This window comes from Neolamprologus multifasciatus, chromosome 13 (assembly GCF_963576455.1).
Source record: "Neolamprologus multifasciatus chromosome 13, fNeoMul1.2, whole genome shotgun sequence".
NCBI classification, from domain to species: Eukaryota; Metazoa; Chordata; class Actinopteri; order Cichliformes; family Cichlidae; genus Neolamprologus; species Neolamprologus multifasciatus.
Window position 1 is genome coordinate 22,205,088 of NC_140451.1, and position 24,026 is coordinate 22,229,113.

The 24,026-nt window shown below is 40.0% G+C and overlaps 1 protein-coding gene across 1 annotated transcript in view; it reads left to right on the forward strand.

Moving 5' to 3' along the window:
• The window catches only part of nkx1-2a (NK1 homeobox 2a), a 31,810-nt gene continuing 7,784 nt past the window's right edge, over positions 1 to 24,026 (forward strand). Inside the window, exon 1 of the mRNA XM_085182498.1 lies at positions 1 to 24,026. This exon is cut by the window's right edge and continues 5,253 nt beyond it. The gene's annotated coding sequence lies outside the window, so the exon portion shown is untranslated.

Here is a 24,026-nt window from a genome sequence, read left to right on the forward strand (position 1 = left end):
TATATATATATAATTACTGGCTTACTACACATTTATCCAACTGTTATAAGCTATTTATCAAGCTGTATCCTCTCACACATCTAGTACATCAGTTACTTCAACTGGCATGGTGACGTTGAAATGGATAAACTACTGCATATATTATGCAGTACAACACATACATGGCTTTGCATTAGTCAAATGTATGTGCAATAGGTGTTTTTAGTTTGACCAGACATTATGTTCATGATAGGTAACTTTATTTTATAAGGGGCTGGAAAATAGTGAGTTACAAATAGTACGTCTTTTTTTCTTCACATGAACAACAAGAGAGGGACAAACACACACTGGGCACTTCATTAGGCACACCTGTTGGGCTAAATGTTAACACAAATCTTTGATCTGACAGACAGCCATGACAGAAACTCAATGCCCTTAGACGTGTAGAGAGTCGAGTTGATTTGCTGAGGTTCAAATTGAGTATCAGCATGAGGAAGAAAGGTGGTTTAAGTTATTGGTGGTTGCTGGTGCCAGACAAGCTGCTGTGAGTATTTTCAGAAGCTGCTGCTCCACTGGGATTTCCCCAAATGACTAGCATTCTAGTATTTACAGAGAGTAGTGTAAAAATTTGAAAATATTCAGTGAGCGACAGTTCTCTGGGAGAAAATGCATTGTTGATGCCAGAGGTTAGTGGAGAATACCTAGACTATTTAATGCTGATAGGAAGGCAACAGTAACTCAAATAAGCACTCATTAAAACCAAAGTATGTAGAAACACATTGCTGACATGCTGAACCCTAAAGCAGCAGAAGACCACACCGGGTGCCACTTCTATCAGTTAAAAAACAGGAAACTCAAGCTACAGTTTGCACATGCTCACCTGAATTGGATAACTGAAGATTGGAAAAACATTAACTGGACTGGTTCAACCCATAATTGGCAAGGTGTATCTATTAAAGCGACTTGTAAGTGTATGTCCAATTTAGAGAAGTAATAATGAAGGATTCACTGACCATTTTATATCAGCAGAATAACAACCAGTATGGCTTCATGGTTGTCTTCAATGCTTGTCACCAGTGTTCTGCTACCATTTGTCATTATTTTTTTTATATAGTTAGCAAGTAACACTAGAAGATAATTTACAGTTCTTACTCCCACCTACCATATTCTTGTTGGTGTTATTTAAATGGAAATCTGTTTGAATTGCAAAAGAAATGAGGTCTGTGCATGGTACTGCAAACAGTTTATGAAGCATGCAGTCCTTATCCTAGCTGAGGTTATTCGTCTTTCTCAAATCTCTACAATACATCTAAAAACATGAAATCAGCCCCAGTGGTCACAACTGAAAAAATACAAGCAAAACCTCAAAGATATGATATCTCAAATGGTTCCAGGTGTGCAAAAAGTAGAAATGCTGAAACGTGTTTTTTGTTTAGCACTGTAGCACTTGTAGCAAGTGTCAAGCCTTTGCAAATTTGCTTCAATAAGAATTAAAAACATGCAGTCCAAAATATGACTAAAACAAATTGAATTGAAACCAGGCTTGAAATATGTTGTGTTTTTAGAAGTGTGTTGTGTAGATATGAGAATAATAAGTTTGCTGTCTATCAGATTTACTCTACCAACCTACAGCTGGGCGCTGTGGGTGTGTCCAGGAAAGGCGCCTGCCATGGCCTTACATCTATAAACATAGGCAGACGAGTAGGCAGCAGTTGCCGATGTTATCACAGGAGACATTAGCTGCTGGGCAGACGGCAAATGAACATAAGAATACTAATTAGGTTCAAATTAAGTCCCTGGATAAGCTGATTTGTGGGTTTCTGCCTGATGAACAAGCACACCTATTTGACACTTGATTGTGTCAGTAGATTAAAAGGATGCTGTAACAAAATATGCTTGATCTTCTTAGTCATTTTAGTCATTTCAAAGTCTCAAAATCAAATACGCAATTTAAGAGTTTTACAGTCAAACAATGCCAAACAGACTTGCCGAAATGGCACGAAAACACTTTCAATTATACAAACCCAAAGTCATTACTGCTTTCTTGAAATTGAAAATAATTCTTTCATTAAAGACGTTTCCCTGGATTGTTTCTCAGGAAGTCTTCAATTGGTCCACTCATCCTTTGACAAGTAAATGTTAACGTTTCTTAGACTGAAAATACTTTTAGCCCCTTTATTAGGATGAAGATTTAGTGTATTTTCCAGCTCATAGCAGCTGCATGTTTGGCTTGCACAAAAAACTTAAAACATTAATTAATTAATGAAGACACGCTGTTGTCACAGCTACTTAAGTCATCGTCAGACATATGCATGCACGCTTGACTTTGCTTAGGACACAGTGTATGATGAAGTTAAAATTGCAAAACTGGTTTGTTAAGGGAGTTATTTGGCAATGTTCTTTTTTTGAACCACCTCTTTGCTTTTCCTGTAAAGCAATTATAATAATTCCCATATTTCAATCCGCAAAGTGCTCATTAAGGAGCTATGCCTGTGTGATGAATGGATTGAGTTTGATCAATGTTTTCATTTCTTTTCAAGCAAAATCTATGGGGAGGAGGAACAAACAGGATTCTGTGAGTGTGGGAGAAGATATTCTAGATGTGGCTGTTTTCAGTCTTTTCGGGTTCCCACCAAGCACTGACTGATTTCTAATCTGTGCGAACCAGTGTTGTTGCTTTGGTGCGAGTTTGTGTCAAGGATAGATACAGATAGTTTTGTTTGATCTCGGTGGGAAGAGAGAAAATTAGCGTGCGTAGAAAATCCCTAGTAAAGCACTGGCAGCTTGCCAATATCTTAGAAGTAGTGCATCGTGTGTTGCACTCTTTGTACGTCTCATTTTATCTGAGCAAAGATTTCAAGGTTAGAATGAATACATTCTTCCTTTTGCCTGTCTGCTTTGAAGAGAGGGAAAGGTTACACCTGTAACCGACACAAGGAGTGACAAAGGGAGGTTTTGCTGTGTGTATACACTCATCTGTCTGCAGCTCTCTGTTGGAAAGCTTTGACTTTCTTTATACTTGACTGTCGAGTCTGTCTCCTCGTGTTTTCACTTCCCCTTACATCTTTGGTCTCTGTGTTGCACAAAGTAAACCAAACAAGCCGCCCATAAAAGCTCTACGGGGTGATCAAGAGCAAACTGTAGGTGTATTTGTAATGGCAAATGCTCCATGATAGATATATATGAAACACAGAGGACAATGGAGCTCCAGGGTTAGTGTAGTGTCTGTTTTTTCTGCCTCCCTATAGGTTTGCAATGACCGTGACAAAAGAGAAAGGTCTCTTCCCATGTTTGCACTGTGAGCGCTTTCCGAGTGTGCACCATGCTTCTGTACTTTTCTCTGCACAGTCTATGTATGCCTTTTAGCAATTAAAGAATGCGGTTGCCTGTGTAGGAGTAAGTCGCTGTTTGTGTATCGTACTGAGTGAGTCAGTTGATGCCCTTAATGTTTGTCTGAGATTTGGATGTTTCCTTTTATTTGGGCTCTTTTTACCGAATCCCTTCCTTTTGAATACACTCATAATCAGTAAGATGAAAGGACGGGAGGGAGTGTTGGAGGAAGGAGTTGAGATATGGGGTTCCCATATCCTTTTTTTCCCCTACTCTTCCTCTTTATTCTCATTCTCTGCACTCCATCATGGAGCTGTGCGAGCCCTCCTCTATGGTGCACGTGGCAGCTCTTTCCCAAGAATAGGGAGCATAGTCCATTCCGAGAGAGGAAGTTAAACTGTCACTGATGCTCCAATTTAAGCTTCCTGTTAAGATTTACAGTTGTAGCATGGCCCACTCCTTTACACACGGATCCTCATGCTGCTACAAAGAGTGACACGCACACACCCACCCACACACACACACACACACACACAGACATAGATATTTGTGCACACCCATGCATAAGCACTGACATGCATGCATACCACAGGCGTACAGTCCGAGTGCACACTGTGCACACTTCTCTCTGTGAGAAAAGAAGAAACATGATGGGGAGATAATGAGTTGTGAAGGGGAGAGTTGTATAAAGTACTGGACCAAGAATGCAGCAATAACACATGCGGCCAAGTTTAAAAACTTGTTCTCTACAAATATACAGTGTTACAAGCCAAACTGTTGTTTTTCACAATGCTTGCAAGTGTGAGAAAGCCAGTCAGGCCACAAAACATTTTTCATCCTTTCTCTCTCATCGAACACTGGATATTTTGTCACCTGAGGTAAATACGAGTAAAATTCACTACAATGTAGTCTATAAAGACCTTGTAAGAAGCTAGGATTTGGAAAACCCCATAGCATGCTGTTCATTTTCCCTCCCCTGCACTCGCCAGCCCACTCCACCCGGCTATTATGGCGGAGTTGCTCTCCAGGGACCCCCAACACAGACGCTAGTTTGGAAACCCCAAGCATGCAGACCGCGTGCATTTCAGTGAGGAGAAAGGGGGAAGGAAGGACAAAGAGAAGGAGAGAGCAGCTTTGTTCCTGGCTGCATCTTCCTGCGTCTGTGATTTCCATCCCGTGTGAATGTAAACAAACAAAGACATGAAAGAAGAAAACATGGCCAGCATGAAGAAAAGAAATGATTTAGAAAAGGATCAGAGGAGACTAACAAAACAGTCCAGAGGAAAAACATGTCTTGGCAAGAGGCGTGAGATATAAGTCACCAGCTCATTTAATGGTGCCACTGCCAGACACTGAGACAAAAAACACATGCGGGCAACAAACTTTGGCTCCTAGACACATTGGCACAGAGAGAAGTTACCAAGAAGCCCATGACAAACCTCTGACACTCTAGATACCCAGACAATTTGCATGTTTATGCACACTATATCACTTATACTTTGCAAGCTTAAATGGTTGTAAAATATATTTTGTATTTCGTTGAATACAACAGCTGTCTCCTTTTCCAAGACAATATCAATTTTTCATGAATTTCACTTTTCAAAGTGAAAGCCTGGGTGCAGATTGCCTGTCTCTTCACACAAAACCACAAGGGCAAACATGATGACACTAGACAAAGTGGTTGTGCAAAAGAAGAGGAAGAACTGTTTGCTCTTTGGCTTTAAAAATAAAATGACATTGGCCTTGCAGAGATCTGTAAATGCCATTGCAGTTCAGAGAGCACATCATCCACCAACAAGATCAACGGCCTTTCAAGCAAATTTAAAGGAAATGATCTGGATTTGCTCCAAAATCTAATGGGTTCTTCTGTGACTGTACTCCCCCTCGGTTTGATTTTTTCATACATCTTGGAGTGAGTTGCACAACTAAGTCAGCTCTTGCACTGCTGACCATCAAACAAACAGATAAATGCCCCTGAAAAGAGTAAATGTTTCTTAAAGCCTGTCTTCAGGCAATACTTGATTATGGAGTTTTCATAACTTAGGATAACCACATGATTTGAAATCAACATTACACTGACATAAAAATTGCAGTGAAATCTGTATATGACTACACTGTTAACAGGTAAAGTTCCTGTCAGCTAACAACAAACTGTTAGGTAACATGTGCAGAGCAAAATAGTTCAACATGAAGGCATATGTTCATGGGTGGATCCGTGCAGAGAACTGAATGTCAAAGACTGATTGATTGGGTGTCAAAAGAGGAGGTGGAAGGAGCTTTATGAGATTTTAGCCCCAGTTTCTGTTTTCAGTATTAGTCACTGTGCGCCTTTCTTTCTTCCCCACTAACCTGTCTCCTTTTCCTTCTGTTTTCTTCCCTCTCTCACGTGTAACGTTTGAGTGTTCCAAGCTGTACAATTTTGTTTCTGCATTAAACTAAACACGGCCCCTGTCAAGCGAAATTATCAGATTATTTTTTCCTCTTCTCTAATTTCCTCTGCAGGGGAAGACTGGTAAACATATACTCACCGGTTTAAGCCCATATGGAGCCATCTACATGGATCTGGGTGGACTCAAAGACTTGGAAAGTCTCATTGCAGAAAGAAGGGAGGTTTCATTTAAGGCAATTTCCTTCTTTTCTTTCATTTTCTTCCCTCCATTTTATCTTCCCCCTGTGCATAGCATAGACGTTATAGTGGTGTTTCCAGCTGCCAAAATCAGCCACAAAGTGCTTTAAAATCTGTGTCATATGTTTCGTCTCTCCTTTGCTCTCCCCACGGCCTCACCACTTAAAATACTGTGGCCGCACTGACAGAAAGACAGAACACACTGGGTGTTCATCTCATTTTTTTTGTTTAGACATATTAGCACATAAACACTGTTGAGCTTCTTTTGGATCTTTACACACCTGTAATTTAGCCATCTAAATATTTGCTAAAAGCTTCCTCTAATTCAGAAAATTTAAGGTTCAGAACATTAGGAAAAAAACATCCACCCATGCATAATATTTCGGAGCCAGTCATTTTGGCAAGCAATCTTTTAAGGATGTGACCCATAAGAACTGGATTTGATACTGTAATGTAATACTGTACATTGATGTCCTCACACAGGAAGTAAGAATAACTGAAGTACTGTGTTTCAAGGCTTTAAGCGTATCTAATATAAGAAAGGAATTCAAGAAAGCTGATGTTTTTGGAGCACAAATGGCAGATGAATAAGTTGAAAATAAGCTATCTGTATTAACAGTTTTTTTATTAAATGTTTGCCCTGATTATCTCTTTTATGAAATATCTGCCTTTTGTAGCTGCAACTGATGCGCTATAGGCCTGTTGTTATTCTTGTGAATGCAAGACAGGTGGCATTAAACAAGTACAACCTCAAGTTGTGATAGAAATGCTAAAAACTGTAGTTCACCAAATGGCCCTTTAGGCAGCCTCCAAACAGAGAGCCAGTCCCCATAGACTACCATGTTAAATTAACCAACTTTACTGCTTCAAAAAGCCTATTAACCTATTAGCCTGGATAAAGATGTTTTTAGCCTTTTGAGTCTTTTGAATGGCTTGACAGGTGTCCAAAAACAGCCTCATCCACCAGTCATTAAACTAGACGTCGACACTGCGTAGATACTTTGGTGCTCATAATTTTTAACGAATTTTCTCACTAATACTATAACTTTCTACGTGGTGTAGCCCAGTGATGTTCCTGGTAACTAATTTGCTTATCATTTGAATTAGATTTTTTTAATAATGTAAAACAAAGAAAACCCTCAGAAAAAACTGACTGACATGAGTCACTGAACCAAAACTCAAACATATCTATTCAGTTATGTGTCGTGGTATGTGGTTATTTTTATTAACAGACAGCTAAAGAAGTTTCTTGGTGAGCAAATATAATTACTTAATTTATATTTTACTGAAGATGTCAAGCTTAGTCACACTCTCTGCAGACCAGTTGATCTCAACGCCAGCCCACATCAGCTGACACCTTACCTGATAGCTCTCTATGTATTTGGTTTGCACATCCCATATAAGGGGTTCTTTTTAAGTTTATTTACTCTGTCTCCATTTGCTGTACACATGCAAGCTACTTTGCAACCACCTCTGCTGCTGCTTTCTTCTCCTGTGACTTTCCATGTAAGCATGTGGAAGGAGAGGTAGGTGTAATCTCTAGAGAGATGTTGGCATTCTAATTATTGCAGATGAAAATGAGAAATTTCATTATGACTGTTGGAGTTGACGGGCACAGCATGCTAAGCAAACTAACAGATTGTTACAGCTGGTAACTTACCATTTCATCCAATTGCTTCTGGCTTCAGAAAAGCACGACATCAAACTGCCAAACTGCTAAACTGCCAAAATGCCAGAAATTGAGTTCAAAACATTAGCTCAATGGTTGGTCACAGTGGTTACTTATCTTTATATACAGTCTTTGATTTATCCCCCAAAAATCTGCTTACTACACAGGAAACAAACAAATCAGCTGAAAGAACACTCTGTCTACTTAAACGCTCTGCCGAGTTGAGATCATCAAAGAAGTTGGAATAATTTTCTCTGGGTTCATCACAACAACTGAGATCTTTCACATGACCGCTCAGTTCTTCATTTACTTCATTAAACCCATAGATGATACATGTATTGATAAAAAAACGTGGCTTATGGGGCTTGGGAAGCTCATCTGTAACTGGAAGGTTGCCGGTTCAATCCCCCTGCTCCCTTTGTCCTGGTCGTTGTGTCCTTGGGCAAGACACTACCCTACCGCCTACTGGTGGTGGCCAGAGGGGCCGATGGCACGATATGGCAGCCTCGCTTCTGTCAGTCTACCTCAGGGCAGCTGTGGCTACAACTGTAGCTTGCCTACACCAGTGTGTGAATGTGAGAGTGAATGAATAGTGGAATTGTAAAGCACTTTGGGTGCCTAGAAAAGCGCTATATAAATGCAATCCATTAAAAAAAAAAGATTTTTCAGAATAAACAAAGTAACAGAATAAACAAACAAACACTGTGGCTTATTCTGTTTTCTTTGTCTGCTTCTATCTTTGTCTGGAATAACTCCAAGCTTGTGGCACTGCTGGTTTTTCCACATAGATGACTCTTTCTGTCCCTTTTATTTTGCCTGTAAACCTGCTGCAAACACTACCCTGTGTGTTTTGCTTGGAATTACTTGAACACCGTGTCGTTATTGGCATTGGGCCCGTTGGATCACTGAAGGTGTTGGTCCAACAGCAAATGTCAGAGAAGGAAAAGCACTCGGTGGTTACATGGAAATTGCGGGTTTATAAGAGAGGGAGTGATCTGACATGCAAAACAAACAACACTCTTCCTTCTTTTGTGAAACACTGAAGGGAGAATTCCCTGCATGGTGCTATCTTTAAACTGTCAGAGGGTGGTTCAACACTACATCAGCACAGGATTGTTTTTCTGATAAATGCAGTGCCGATGATGCAGGTTGATCAAACAGCTGTGGTACTGTAAACTTCTCAGAGGAGTCGTCTCTTCCTCATCTACTGACTGGTGTAAGGTTTCTGCTCTCCATCTGTCTGCCTGCAGACCCCACAACGCGCCCCCCCATGGCTGATAAAAATCAACAGGCACAGGTTAGTGATCTCCCACATGCAAGTAACCTGGTTTGACACAAGCAGGCATCATAAAGTCAGCGTCTTAATTTGTTGGACACATTTTCAGTTTTGCCCCTTTACACCACCACAGTGGAGTTTATCCAAGCAGATGAGACATGATTAAAGTGCAGACCTTTACAACAGTCTTACATTAACTGCTTAGGAATTCCAGTTATGTTTTTTACACAGTTCCTCATTTTCACTAGATCAAAATTAACTACCATAATTTTACACGTGTGGATTGTTTTTAATACTTGGATGAAAATCTTAGAAATACTGAGTTTCATCCCTTGAGATGCTCTAGTAAGCCTCTACTGCAGCTGTCTTCAGTTGCTGCTTGTTTGTGGGTCTTTCTGCTTTCGGTTTTTGTGTTTAATAACCGAAAAGCATTATCTACTGGACTGGGTCATTATTAAGCATTGGGTCATTATTTATTTGTGTGATCAGGTTTGCAGCATTTTAGAGAATAGAGCATAGCACTGTACACTTTCGAATCTATACTGCTACTTCTGTCGGCTGGCATATCATCAATAAACACAGTGATATGATCCTACGTGCAGTTATAACACCCAGTGCCATAACATTGCCTTCACAATGTTGGACAGATAATGTGGTATGCGTCAGATCTCATTCTTCCCATCATACTGGTACAAGTGCATCTCCGCTTCATCTGTACAAAGATTTTTTTTTTTTCAAAGATGCCATTATTTGGTGCACTGACATCTCTTTAATCCTCATATTTATAATTACAGTGAAAACCTATAAAATATAAATTTAACCTTAGATCTTATGCCTGTTTCATTTCTCATGAAATAATAAGGGACCAAGCTTTGTCTGGCTGTGAAACTGCTTGTGGGAACTAAGTATTGAAACTGCTGCAATTTCTAAACAGTTAATGCAAAGATTTTTGTAAAACCCCTTGAATTACAGCTGCAAGTCTGCACTTCAATCACATCATGAGTGTTTGATTAAAAAACACCATAAAAGTTGTGTTATGGATCTAACTGTAACTATTTTAGAATAACCTGATTTAATTATTACTTCCTTGTGATGGTGGTCAAGATGTAATTTGTCTAATGGTTAAATTAGTTACTTTTTAAATTTTACATTACTTTTACTGAATCATTTTGTGTTGAAATGTTGTTGCTGGTGCTCTCTATATAGTGATTACAAAACATCTGTGTTTGTAATTACCCATCAAGTTAGATATTATCCAGCATATCATGGATTGGTTACTTAATGGTTGTTTAGTTTTACTATATGGTGAAGCTGTTCCTTCCAATATGATAATCCTTCTTGATTTATCATAGTGACTTTAAAGGATGAAACTATAGCCAGCAGCAGGTGAGCTTAGCATTGCACACAGACTGGAAGCTGCAGGAGACTGTTGGCAGGTTCTGTATAACAGTACACGACGCTCACTGTCAAAATTACAGCGTACAGTTTTATTGGGAGTTATCTAGCAGACTATTTCCTGGCTGGAACCATGTGCTAGGCAACCAAATGAGACTCCAGGAAGTTACTGTTCAGAGCCAAGAATCTGTCAGCATATGACGTCCTTTAAATGGGCAACTTGTTATTTTTATACTTAATGGGTTTAATGGGAACCAATGAGATATAACTGGTTAATAGGTAAACTTTGAGGATGCTGGTAGCTACCAACAGAGCTACAGTTGGTGGCCTTTTGCCCCTGTGTTTCCAGTCTGTATGTTAAACTAAGCTAACCTGCTGCTGGCTGTAGCCTCACCACCCTCATCTATACCTCCACCAATGCAAATCTCAAAATGTCCAACTTCCTTGAATTTATATAAACTTGAATATAATTTAAAGGGTGTAATCGTGTCCTTACAGATGAATATACAGTGTAAAAATAGGGAAGTGTTTACTTTAATTCCGGGGGTGGGGGGGTTATCTATAATTCAGGAAGTGCGTGTGTAATGAAGGAAGCCTAACTAAAAGATAAACACACCACACCTCATACTGTCTTGTCCTGTCAGATCCTGTCTCACTCTGCCTGACTTTCTGTTGCTGCTGCCATCGCTGCTACCTCTGGGTCGGTAGAATCGGCAGCTGCATGCGCATAACTTTTTAAACTCCTACAAGGCTTCAGGTTTAGCGTGAGGACGTCAGAGGCAGCACTCTCAGAAGAGAACGCTATCAGTGTGGGCAAAGTTGAAGAAGAGAAAACGTGAAGAAAAATGATACTAGGTGTGTTCACTACACCCCAACTTATCTCAGTTTCAAGGGAACAGCTTGTACTTATATGAGAAAGATCCACCAACTGACACTCCTTAAGCATACTCATGCTCAAAACCACATCATATCACGATTTCATGAAAATCTTTTCATTCATGAAGTAAGCACTAGGCCAGACTTACCTGTCACTCCCTCATGTAGGCAAAAAAGAAAAGGAAAATGATAATAACGCAAACAGATTCAATCAAAAAAGAAAGTGAGAGAGCAGGCAGAGCACCGTGTGTTTATTTTATCAGCCCGCCATGGCACAGCCAGAACAAAAGACCTTGTTTTTGCCACACAATACTCCTTTACAGGTTATTTCTGTTGCTCTGGCAGTGAAGAAGGATGAAAGACTGGCCACAAAGGAAAGAATGTGGTTCCTGTTGTGGTCTTAGGGGGTCATGAGCTCGAGTAGTTGTGGGGGTGGGGTGTCTGGCTTTTCACATTGGGTGGCCTCTGGGGTGCATGAGTCAAGGTCTGCTATAGGAAGAGGGTGAACTGAGGGAAAAGTAGGTGTTTATAGGCCTGAGTTGGAGGGGTCAAAGGTATGAGTTGCGCGATGGGAAAACATGGTGCAATGGGTGCCTCCTTGGTTTTAATGCTGCCAAAGATAAGAGTGTTTCATCAAGGAATGAAGACGGTCAGGCTTGGCACTGACTCACGATAGTGAAGTGGAGTGTGCTACGGTGTCTTTTTCGTGCTTTGGCAGCCCTGACAAATCCCCTGAAGGGATATCTCGGCCTCTGCTAGTACGACCAAACAAATACTGACAGAGTAGATATGTAAATTCCTGTAGCAACTCTGTGTACACCTCTTCCGAACACCTCTGTTCGGGTGTTGCAGATGTGAATGTGTGCTTGTTCAAGAGAAAGATTATGTCGTGACAGTAAAAGATCCTGCATCCATGTATGCATGTTTTTGTTGCACTTATTTTTTCAGGTTGTGTGCACATGCTCCGTTTTTGGCAGACTCTCGTAACTGCCATCGAGAAACGCTGTCACAACATTGAGTTCTGCCACTGTCTCTCTTTGTGTCTGTCTATGTTTACTATAGCCACAGGGCTGTCATTATCACACACAAAAAAGCCCTGTCATAAATGAGCAGCTGATGAAAGAATGCATAGGCATGCAACCTTTTATTACCTTAAAGATTCTAATCTGAAAGTTGCAGAAGAAGCTGGATCGACTCCAGACAAAACAGAAGAAACAGTTCAGACAAAATTAAAATCAAGAAAGACATAAAAATGATCTTTTATGATAATAAGGATGTTGAAAGAAAAAAAATAAATAAGAAAACACTCATACTTTTTTAGTGTTCAAGACACTGTGACCTCTTGCCTGGAAGACTGGCACAACAATACGAGAAGCCAGTGCTTATCTGGAAGATTTGAGGAGGAGGATGCAAAAAAAGTCGAGAACTATGAAGCATTTCTCACTAAACATGGCTGGATTCTTCTTTCAAAGATAGATCAAAAGGAATGAAAACAACATTTACAGAGGAGGGCAGCATGTGGGAAATCAAGATGAAGTTCATGCCTGAGTGTAGAGGTTTAGAATCCAGAGGATGTTTATCATCCATGGATTTGAGTGTGTTGTCTAAAGTACACTTGACATACCTGTGGGAGGTATGGGCCCAGATGGCATACCTGTGGGAGGTATTGAAATGTCTAGGACAGAAGTGGAGTGGCAGAGAAGTATGTGAGGGTGGTGCAGGACGTGTATGAGGACTGAGAGGACGTGGAGAGGTGACAAATGGGTTCAAGGTGGGAGGGGATTATGTTAGGGATCGGCTCTGAGCCCCTTCTTGTTTGCAACGGTAGCGGAGGGGCTGACAGATGAGGTCAGGCAGGAGTCTCTGTGGACTATGATGTTTGCAGATGACACTGTGATCTTCAGTGAGAGTAGGGGACAGGTGGAAGTGAGCCGGGAGAGAAGAAGTCAATAGATGCAAGTTTAAATATCTGGAGTCGCCAACCAAAGCAATAGACAGTACACAAAAGAGGTGAAGAAGAGAGTTTACAAGACGGTCTTGAGTCCTGCTGTAATGCATGGTTTGGAGACGGTGACACTGATAAAAAGACAGGAGGCAGAACTGAAGATACTCCGATGTAATTTGAGAGTAGACACTATGAGATCAAGTTGAGTGGTTTGGAGACAAAGTTTGAACATGTGCAGGGGAGGGATAGTGGAGATATTAGGCAAAAGATGTTGAATATGGTGCTGTCAGACAGGATGAAGAGAGGAATATCACAGAGAAGATTTATGGATGTGGTGAAGGACATGCAGAGGGTTGGTGTGACAGAGGATCAGCTGTGGCGACTCCTAAAGGAACAAGCTAGAAGAAGAAGAAGGAGAAGAAGGAGAAAGTCTAGAATACCACTGATGTCAAAGGACACTCTGTGCTTGAAATACCCCAAATACAACATAACAAATTTCTCAGTAGCCAAATTTACGTCTTTCTTGCTGCAAAAGCACTTAACGAAAAGGACATGCACAAGTTAAAATTACATTACTCTTTTTAATGTAAACAGCACGTCGTTATATTAACACAACTGACTTTAAACAGTTGCCACACTATTAAAAGTTCCAGTGACATTTTTTTGGTATTGCACAGTCACAGAGCTGGTGTGACTCTGGGACAAGATTTCAACACTATCCACGGATTAATTTTATGGATCTGATGTAATTAATAGAACTCCTCTATGCTGTGCACCACAAGGTCAGCTCCAGAGAGATGTTGAAAGATGATGAATCAAAACTTAAGCAGTCATTAGTGGAAGTGATTTATTATGCTATAAATCATATGAATGGGAGCTTTAATCATTGAAATAACCTGTTAGTCGTGCAGTTCAGGGAGTATTGTTTTTTTTTTAAATGTTGGTGACAAAGTTTTATGACTGTTCATAACCTCGCTTGTTGTGTCGGCACCAGATGAATGCTGGCACTATCTTGTTCAGCACTCCCTTTGGAGAATCAATAAATCTGAACTTATGCAAGATAAAAAAAAATCCTCTTGAGATAAAGAAAAAATGTGTTGCTGTGGTTTTTTCTTGTGCAATTATTTAAAGTTTAGTCTGGAAAAATATCCACAGACAGATTCTGTTAATGTGACCCCTGACACTGAAATGTAGAAATGTTTGGGAACCTGATTTCTCTGCTTTTATTTTTTCCTATTGAGTCATGCTTGCTATCCACATGAAATATTGTGAGCAAATCCATTTCATAACAAACATAAACACGGAAATTCTGAACAAAGACAAAGAACTAAATTTGCTGATGTTCTTTAAAGAGACAATGATCTAAGGCAACGAGATAACAATACAGAAGGATGACATTTAGCACTCGGTGGCCACAGGGCTATCCACTTTTAGGTAGAACTGTGCAACTGCTCATTTCTTAGTACATTTAGGCACACGGTGAAGATAACCTGCTGAAGTACAGACCAGGAAAGCTGATTGATGGCATGGCAGTCAGTCCCGGATCAGCTGGACTGAGTATTTCAGAAACTGCTTTATTATCTCTGGGGTTTACAAGGAACGGTCTGAAATAGAGAAAGCATCCAGTGAGCAGCAATTTTACTCATGGCTCCATCCTGTCCTTTATGAGTCATTCAGGGTGCTGGTGGTATAATAGTGTGGGGGATATTTTCTTGGTACACTTTGGGCTCCTTTGTACCAATTGAGCATTGTTTATTGCTACAGCCTACCTGAGTATCGCCATAGCGTACCCATCTTATGAAGACTGCTTGCAGAAGGATAATATGCCATGTAACAAAGCACAAACCATCTCAAAATGGTTTCTTAAACATCTCAGTGAATTTTCTGTACACAAACAGCCCCCACCCTTACCACATCTCAGATCAACAGGGCACCTCTGGGATGTGGTGGAACAGGAAATTATGGATGTGCAGCTGTCAAATCTGCAGGAACTGCATGATGTTGTCTTGTCTATATGGACCAAAATGTCAGAGGACAGATGACTGTTTCCAGTATCTTGCTGAATGTATCCCATGTCAAATTAAAGAAGTTCTGAAAGCTAGGTGTACCTAATAAAGTGGCCATAAGTGCAGGCCCACATAATAGATACAGTTAAGAGAAATATAATCATGAAGTAAGAGCATAATGGATTAGAGAAAACCATTACTGGTTAGTAAGTAGCTTTGGTTCTTAGTTTTGAATTGGCAAAATAATGGTAGCTGCCTCTGCAAAGGTTAACCCACACACACATCTGCACATAAACACATGCACAGAGTAAGAGTTGGAACATGGAGCAGGACATAAACAGGTTTGGGTTGGGCAGCATATAACTATTTATGCAGTGAACCAAACTTTGTGCACCTGACCTTCAAAAAAATCAACATGTGAACAAATTATACTCAAGTTTTAAGTAAATGTAACTTTACATTAGCTGTAAACTCAATATATTTACACATAGTCTAAGGTCTTTTCCTGAAATGTTGTTTACACACCGAGAAAAAGACAACTAAATGCCTATCTGGCCTAAAGTTGGGAAATTTGAGAAGCCATAACTACACCAATAAATCTGCTGATGATTATTCAGCACCCTGGCAGAGAGACAGCTGTCAGAGATATGTAGTCAGAGACAGCCAGTGTCTTTGAACCTGAGCAGAGTCTTTGTGGCAGTAGATAGATGATGCCGGGTGGAGAGCTACACTGATACTTCAGCATGGCAGCTGTGTGTGTGTGTGTGTGTGTGTGTGTGTGTGTGTGTGTGTGTGTGTGTGTAGCTTAGGCAACAATCTAGCAGTTAACCTTCCTTCAACTGCCAACTGAGATCACCCAGAATAACACTGCTAATGTTTAACAAACACAGGTGACAGGGTGTATATATGTGTGTTTGTGTGTGTTTGTGTGTTTATATCCTTTGATAACCCCGTCTTGACCCGGCTCATCTTCTAATAGTCCTTGTTAGGGCCACTAATCATTTCACAGACTGTTACACAACATATTTCATTCTCCCCCAGGAACACGCTGTGCTGCCAGTGACGCTCATACTTACTAAAGCCTATCCAGCAGCCTCACTGTGCAAAACAAGCACAGGCACACATGCATGTAGGAAACTGTATGTTTTAGGAATAATGTGGCTTGGAGAACTTTATTACCGTGAGTAAGATGGAACATGTAAAGACTAAATCTGGTGATAAAAATATTAATGTCTCCAGGGAAGAAATCCAGCTTGGACAACAGCACTTCATTACAGTACTGTGGAGAGCCAGCAGATGGCATCATATCATCTTGTTTGCATGGAGGTGATTAGAAACTGAACAGCCAGTCTGGGCTGACTTGTCCTCAAGTCACGAGTGAGAAGTTTGCTGTGCCTTTATTATAAAAATAAATTATAAAAGGTTATTAATGTTATTCTGTTTGTATTTCTTTTCTCAGGTCATGACATCTTTAAACAGTGTGAAAAAGTCTCTAGACGCTCCTCATTTCTTTATATTTTGCTCTAAGGAGCAAATAATGTTTTTAAAGGTGGTTTAAGTAGAAGCCTTCTGGTCTTTCAAAGTTCTTCTTTGGATATACGCTCTTTTTTCACTCAGTTGGTTTTTATGTTTTCTGGAGCTAAATTAGAAAAATGTTTTACAGTTTAACAAAAAATTGACATAAAATGATTGTATACTCTTCCACAAACAAGAAAATTTCCCAAGAGCTATTAGTTGAAAGCCTGGCATATCTCAGTGTGCAGAGTCCTTAAAACAACTTGAGGAAACTGGACAAATGTAGGACAAAAGTTCTGATAACTTCTGATAAATCACCGCATTTATTTCCAGTTTTTCTAGCAAAAGTCAGTATGTGACGTTTTCCCTTCCCTCTCCTCTGCACTTTCAACGCAAACACATTTTCTTTTGTTATTTTGTGTCATTTGTTTGATTATAACCTGTTCAGATGAATAAACTGAGGCTGCTGAGGAACGTTTGAGGTAAGATCTTTAAAGTCACAGCTCCCTCTTCTGACAGAGAAAATATTAAGCAGCAGCTCACTCCTCTCTCTGAGAGGAAAATAATGACCATACTGAATGACTATATTGCAAATAATGCTATGAAGGGAATCAGAAGTTTAGGATAAGATATAAAGTGTTTGTACTTTTAAAAAAATGAATGACTTATCAGTGGGAAATACAATCTTTAAAATCTGAATGATGTAAAATTATTTCTAATGCCTTTTTAAGTTTGAGTATTTTATAATGAAGTAAACTGATGCTGATACTTGTGAAATAAGCAATGATGTAATACTAATGACCTGAGATTTCAGCTTAAATAAGACACAGAATGAGGCAGCATGATACTACCCTGATTCATAATCCAACGTAAGAGCTCATATGTTCTGGTTCCAGAGTTTAAACCAGTAATTTGAGCCAAACTTTAACCTTAAACCTTAGAATGTCTTCAATATATTCAGTTTCTATTTTAGAAACTGAATGTATATTTCTGGAATATACTAATAGATAACTTGAAGGTACTTTCCACCTAACTTCCATATCAACAAGACTTTAAAAAGCCCTTAAAACAGATAGTTTTGGTTTCAGTGATCATGTTTTGAGATTCCCCTTGAGTTCATAAGTGTTGCACCAACAGGCCACCTCACAATAAGTGGTTTGAATCCACTGGCCAGCTGGGGCATCTCCAAGTACTCCAGCTTCCTCCCACAGTCCAATAACATGCACGTTTGGTACATTAGTGATTCTAAATTGGCTGTAGGTGTCAGTGTGAGTGGGAATGTTTGTCTGCCTCTATGTATTAGGTCTGCCTGGATGGATGGATAAAACACTGGATAAAACAACATTCACATCCAGCATACTTGGGTTTAAAATCTCACAGGGTTATATTTAAAAAACTAAATTATTTGTGTACACATGACAAGAGGCAAAAGAAAATTAGGTTTTTTTTATTTCGGTTAACACTCCTGCATTGAATTATCCTCTCGTGTTTATTTTTAAGTGTTTTAAATTTCGTTTACCCACAGTGCACTGATTTTTATGAGGCTTTGATAAGATGTGGGAAAAAGCAGTTGGTTTGGACATACAGGACACCTACTAGGTGAGGGGTTTTAGGCATATCCTATTGAGAGAAGGCCCTGGGACTGACCCAGGACGCGTTGGAGAGATTATGTCTCTCAGCTGGTTTGGGAATGCCTCGGTGTCCTCCTGGATGAACTGGGGGACGTGGCTGAGGAGACGGGGGTCTGGGTGTCTTTGCTTAGATTGCTTCCCTCACATAATTGCTGACCTCCATAAGTGGCCAAAGATGGATCGCTGGATGTATTTGTGATTCTGTTATGTACTCTGTTAACTGACAAAATTGACCACAAAGGGACTAAAATTTGGAGATTTTTAAATCTGGAATCAAAAATAAAAGTTAAGAGAAAACAGACAGTGAAATGCAATCTTATTAACTCATACACTTGCAACCATCCTTTTAAATTAGACTTTTAAATGACAGACTATGGCCTGTAATTGACCAATATCTTAACTAACATAAATGGATTACTGGTAGGAAATTCAAGCTATTCCCTCAGAGATCTCTCAGTGTCCCAGAGGTCTTATCAGTTGCCCTTCTTGTCCCTTATACTCCCCTATTTGCTGCTAACTGTCACCCAGCCAGATAGATCGGGGTCTAATAGAGAGGCCTGCTCTGTTAAGTGATTGAGCTGTAAATACAGACTGTCCCGATCTAAGACTCTCATCATCTGTAAACTCATTCAACACTCTCTGTCCTCTCCCTTGACGTCTGGGAGAGTCTGAATCATTTTCATCACTAAGCGGGGAGGGGCCATCTCTGATCAGGAGACAAAAAGAGGAAAGAGAGTGAGCCACACAGCTCATATTTTAAATATATACGTGTGTGTGTGTGTGTGTGTGTTTGTGTGCGTGTACAAATGTGCATGTGAGAGGGTGCTGAAGCATCAAACTACACCCCCGAGATGATCTTTCTATCACCCCACAGAGAACTGAGATTGTCCCGGGCAAAATTTATGAAAATGGTCATAAAAGGTAAAGACTTCAGAAATGGAATATGTCGATAAAACCCACAGCGGCACGATATATGGCAGTTTACAGAAGAGATGAGTGGCCCGGCTGTTAGACAACTCAAACCTAATTTTCTCAAGTCTTGTAAGTCAACAACCCTAAAGGTTTCATAAATCTTAATATAGGACAGATTCATCTAGAACATATTTACTGTTTTGATGGCGTGCCAACGCAGCATTAATTGCATCAGTACAAGAGCTCTAATGGCAAAATTTTCTGTTTTATATCAAAAAGCATTAATGTGCAGAAAGTTACTCTAGCTCAGCAATTTTTAAACAATTGAAATGAATTATATTTTACGGGCAATGCCACAAGTATTCCCTTAATTTTGAAGCATAAATAAAATACTTTGATGCTTTAAATGTTTCAGATTCTGATTCTGCAAAATAGGAAATGGATTTCAGAAAATATTGAATCATGATCTTTCTCACTTGGTGGTTTGCTCCAAGTTTGAAATAGAAAACTGTGAAGTTAATGATACTGAGCTTATATAAAGACTTTAAAAAAGAAATCTGGCAAGTGGCTCTTTTATCTCCTAATCTGGATTCCTGACTTGAAATCAATCGGGTTAAAGTGAAGTCAACTCGTTTTAATTTCATGGACTGTCCAGTCATATCTCATTAAGAACAATTAACGACCCACTGCACCTCTGACAGACAATACTCTGATCAGCTGACCAGATTTATCGGTGAGTCACAAAATAATTTAAAGTATTTAGTGAAGAATTCTCAATGTGCATTGAAAATCTGTAAACTCTTTAATCTGTTTTCATACACCTACAGGTTTTTATTACATCAACCTTTCTGGAATGGGAATCAACAATGTGCAGTTTGGTGTCTCTGCTTTGGACCGTTTTGGCCCTAACAAAACACAAGTGCCAATTTAACTTTAACAAATATCCTACATTTTCCCCCTTCTGCACTCGGCCCTTTGACTGCAGGATGCTCCACATGGGCAGTGGAGCCTGCAGAGCCAGACAACCAAGGGGGACGCTTTATGAAAGCCGGCGACTCCTCCCACTGGAATCAAACCTCCCCCTGGACCCTAACCGTTTTACTAGCACAGAAGGGCAATAAGCGCTAAAGGAAAACAATTATACCCCAATCATTTCCAATTCTTTGGCAGCCATGGGCCAAAACGTCTGAGGATGAAGGTTGCAGGGCACTAGAACAGGGCACAGCTATGAAAGCCAACAAGAAAACATCTTCAGGAGATGCTTAAAAGCTAAACAGAAAAAGCGGACAATATTTTGCTTTACATCCTTTAAAAAACAATCTACTATGAAAAAATCATCAACTATGCAATGAGCAAGAATGGCTCTAAACACGTTTTTTTATGCCAAAAAACTGCTTCTGTAAAGGGTCAGTACAAAATACAAAAATAATATCTTAATAATAATAATAACTCTTTGTAGGTTACAGAAATAGTATGTAAAAAAAAATAATGAGGAAAGGCAGTATTGATTGTTTCAGTTGTTTGGCAGCAGAGATATCAGAGGCTTGTATCTTAAAGTGAAAAAATAAATCCAAAGTAAAGTATTTTCCTGTATATTATCAGGGTTATGTAAAATGCACACTGGGTAAATAGATCCATTCTAGCAGGTAGGAATCGGTCCTTAACTGCTATTTCATATGTGCCAGAGCATTAATTAAACCCTATGACTGCAGTTTATTACTACATTTATGTGCTTATAATAAATCTGAGATATATCAGGGCTACCTTTGAGTTTAATGTGAATGGCTAAAATATAACACAAAACTTTTAAGGCCTTGTATGAGTCAGTGGTCATGCTCAGTGTCAGCAGTGAAGCTGCTCTAGGGAAGCTGGATCAACACTAATCCTCCTCCCATGGAGGTCACAGTCTAGTTATGAGAGGCAAAGGTTCCCTTTGCTGTTTGCAGCTCAGCTTCCATTAGCAATCTGTTAGCCACAGTCCATTGAGAGGGAAGACCGCAGCACAAACTCCTGGGAGCACACAAACATACAAAGACGCACACACATGCTCACGGCACAGACCTTGTTTGATGAAAAAGAACAATTAAGGGAGAAATGAGGGAGAATCATCAGGGGAAATGGTTGATGAAGACTTTATTGATTAGAGCGGCTCCACTGATCCAGCTCTCACTGTAGCAATTACCACCGGCTGCCAGCGACAGTGGGGGCCTCACGATGTGGGGCCCCATTTGAAGACCGTGGATCTAAAAAAGAATTCTTATTTTGTGCAAGATTTTCAACAGAATATTTTCTTTATAAAAATAAGGGCCAAATGCAAGTTTTTTCCACTCGGTTCAGTCAAAAAAATAAAAAATAAAATCAGAGAACACTTCAGAAAGACCGTTAATATATAACAGAGACACCTTGATTGGAAAGTATCTCTGACCTCAGGACAGATGAAAGATGGCCGACGATTACAATGTAGAATTTGCTCTTCATTATCATAAATCACTTACCAAAAGAACCCCCCCTTTCGTTGTGTAGTCCATATGCATGAAGCGGGCTAAATTCTGCATATAATTGCACGGAATAAAGCAGCGTCTTCCTCTTTTCTTTCCCCCTCTCTCTCTTTCTCTCACACACACATACAAACGCCAATGATTAATTCAAATCCCTTGTGAATAAGGCAATAAAGTCTAATGGGGGCACATCTGAGTCAACATGCCTACATACCTACCAGAGAGGCCAGTTGCTGTTCGTTTGTTTGCTCAGCTAAGACAGCTTGGTATTTGTATTTAAATCAGACTGTTGTGCCTTCTCAGACCAAAGACAAAGGCAAAGAGTACGCTGCATTATCAGTGTTTAATTTGCAAAAGACAAGCTGCCATCTACAAACCAGTGTTTTCTCTACTCACAGATTGCAGTGTAGTTTAAGCTTACCAGTGCACATCTATAAGACAAGAGCCTGAATTTCTTAACAAGGGGAAATAGATTTGATCTAACTGTGTTATGAGTTTGTGGTCAAGAGCTTTATGTTAATGTGGCTTGGGACTTGCATCTTCATCACTGCAGCTGAGGAATCAAGCTCAAAGGTCAGATGAGGTGACCTTGGGAAACCTTTATTTGACTAGAGGATTTGAAGGAAATGTAATCTAGGAAGTGACCTGGTTTGTTGCAAATACAACATGAGTGGCTTCATAAAGGAACCCAAGCAATGGCCAACTCCATTTTTGAGTTATTGAGGGAAATGCCTGTTGAGAATTGACATTTTTTGTAAACACACAATGCTAAAACTAGGCTGAAATTGAAAACTCATTTTGGGCATGGCACGACACCAGTCCTTCCAATCGCATCTGCCATTACACAGCCACTGCGCTCATTCTGCAGTTCACTAACTACAGTCTCACAAATTCACAACCTCATGAACTATTTAGCAAGGGCACAGAAACAAAACAGAGATAATGGTCAATGGAAAAATATAAAGGGACAAACACAATCTGTTTCTGCCCTAGATGGAGATGAATGGAGTGTAATCCACCGCCTTCCATCACACCTACGCGCCCTCCACCGTGGCTGCTCCCTGCTTAACTGCAATGATGATTAATCCTACACCCACTATTTATATTTCCTAATTGTAATTAGCGTGAATTATCAATTATGGTTAGTGCCTAATTGCCCTTCATAAAGACAGCTCCCCAGGTTTAAACGGGTCCATTTAAATAATGTAACTAATAGCTCTTGCCTTTACGTTGCAGATATATCTTCATTGTTCCACGCGTGAACCGTGATGGTTGCTCGTAATTTAACAGGGCAATCGAGAGAAGGAGTGCAGGTGGCACTGCGGGACTAATTATTGTTAATGAATTATGATGTGACCTTCTCAGAACAATGGCTAATCAATGCTTGTGTTGAGTGACAGTGCGCTCTGTGCAGATGCCAGAGCCATTACTAGCAGGCCTCAGCCTTGTGGAAAACAGGCAGCTGCAGGTCTTTCTCCCTGTATCCTCTTGGTCTTTCTAATTGTGCACACTCTCCTCTGCTCACCACGACATTCACCTCCCTAGACTGCAATTGCATTTTTTGTGTGGACAAGAGATGCTGGCCAAAATACCTATGTAGACTAATTTGCACTCCATATAATCTATAGTCCAGCAGGGACAATAAATTAAGCCAACCTGGCTTTGTACAAATGACAAAATGCTGCTATATAACACATTTACACCAAGCAGTCTTTGCTGTTTGTATTTCATTTCTAAGTGTTTTTGCCAGTATGACATCAGGGTTTAATGCTGTTATCCAGTTAGCGTGTGACTGAGGTTAAAGAATAGAAGTGAGATCAAGAGCTCTAATTGCTCTCATCTTTCTCATGAGCCACAATCATGATTTTGATAAATGTGTACCTATAAAGCACACAAACCTTCCTCTACAATCTGTCCTCAGATACTTGGACGAGTTCAGATAAATTCAGATATATTCATGAATTCATTTTGTCTCAAATCGAACACTGCATGTGCACTTTTTCACTGTGATTGGTGGGCTAGATTCTGCATTTCCTGAAGCTTTGCAATTTGTAAAGCTCTGGACACAAACGTGGGATTAAATTCTTCCAAAGTGAAGAGAACAGGCTAACACTAGTGGTCAGCACTGCTACTTTACAGGAAATATTTTTAAGTTCCAAGTATTCGATCGACGTAACCATCGTGATGCCACCCATTGGCGAAGTCATGAAATGAAGCCTCCAGCTGAACATTTCCACTGTCATCATTTTGGTGTTTGAAAGCTGACATGATGAGCAAGAAGTGAATCTGAACACGAAACTGGGAACACCCCATACTCACTGGCTAACGACTGGCTATTGACAACGTGTCTGTAAGTGAGCATAGTGTC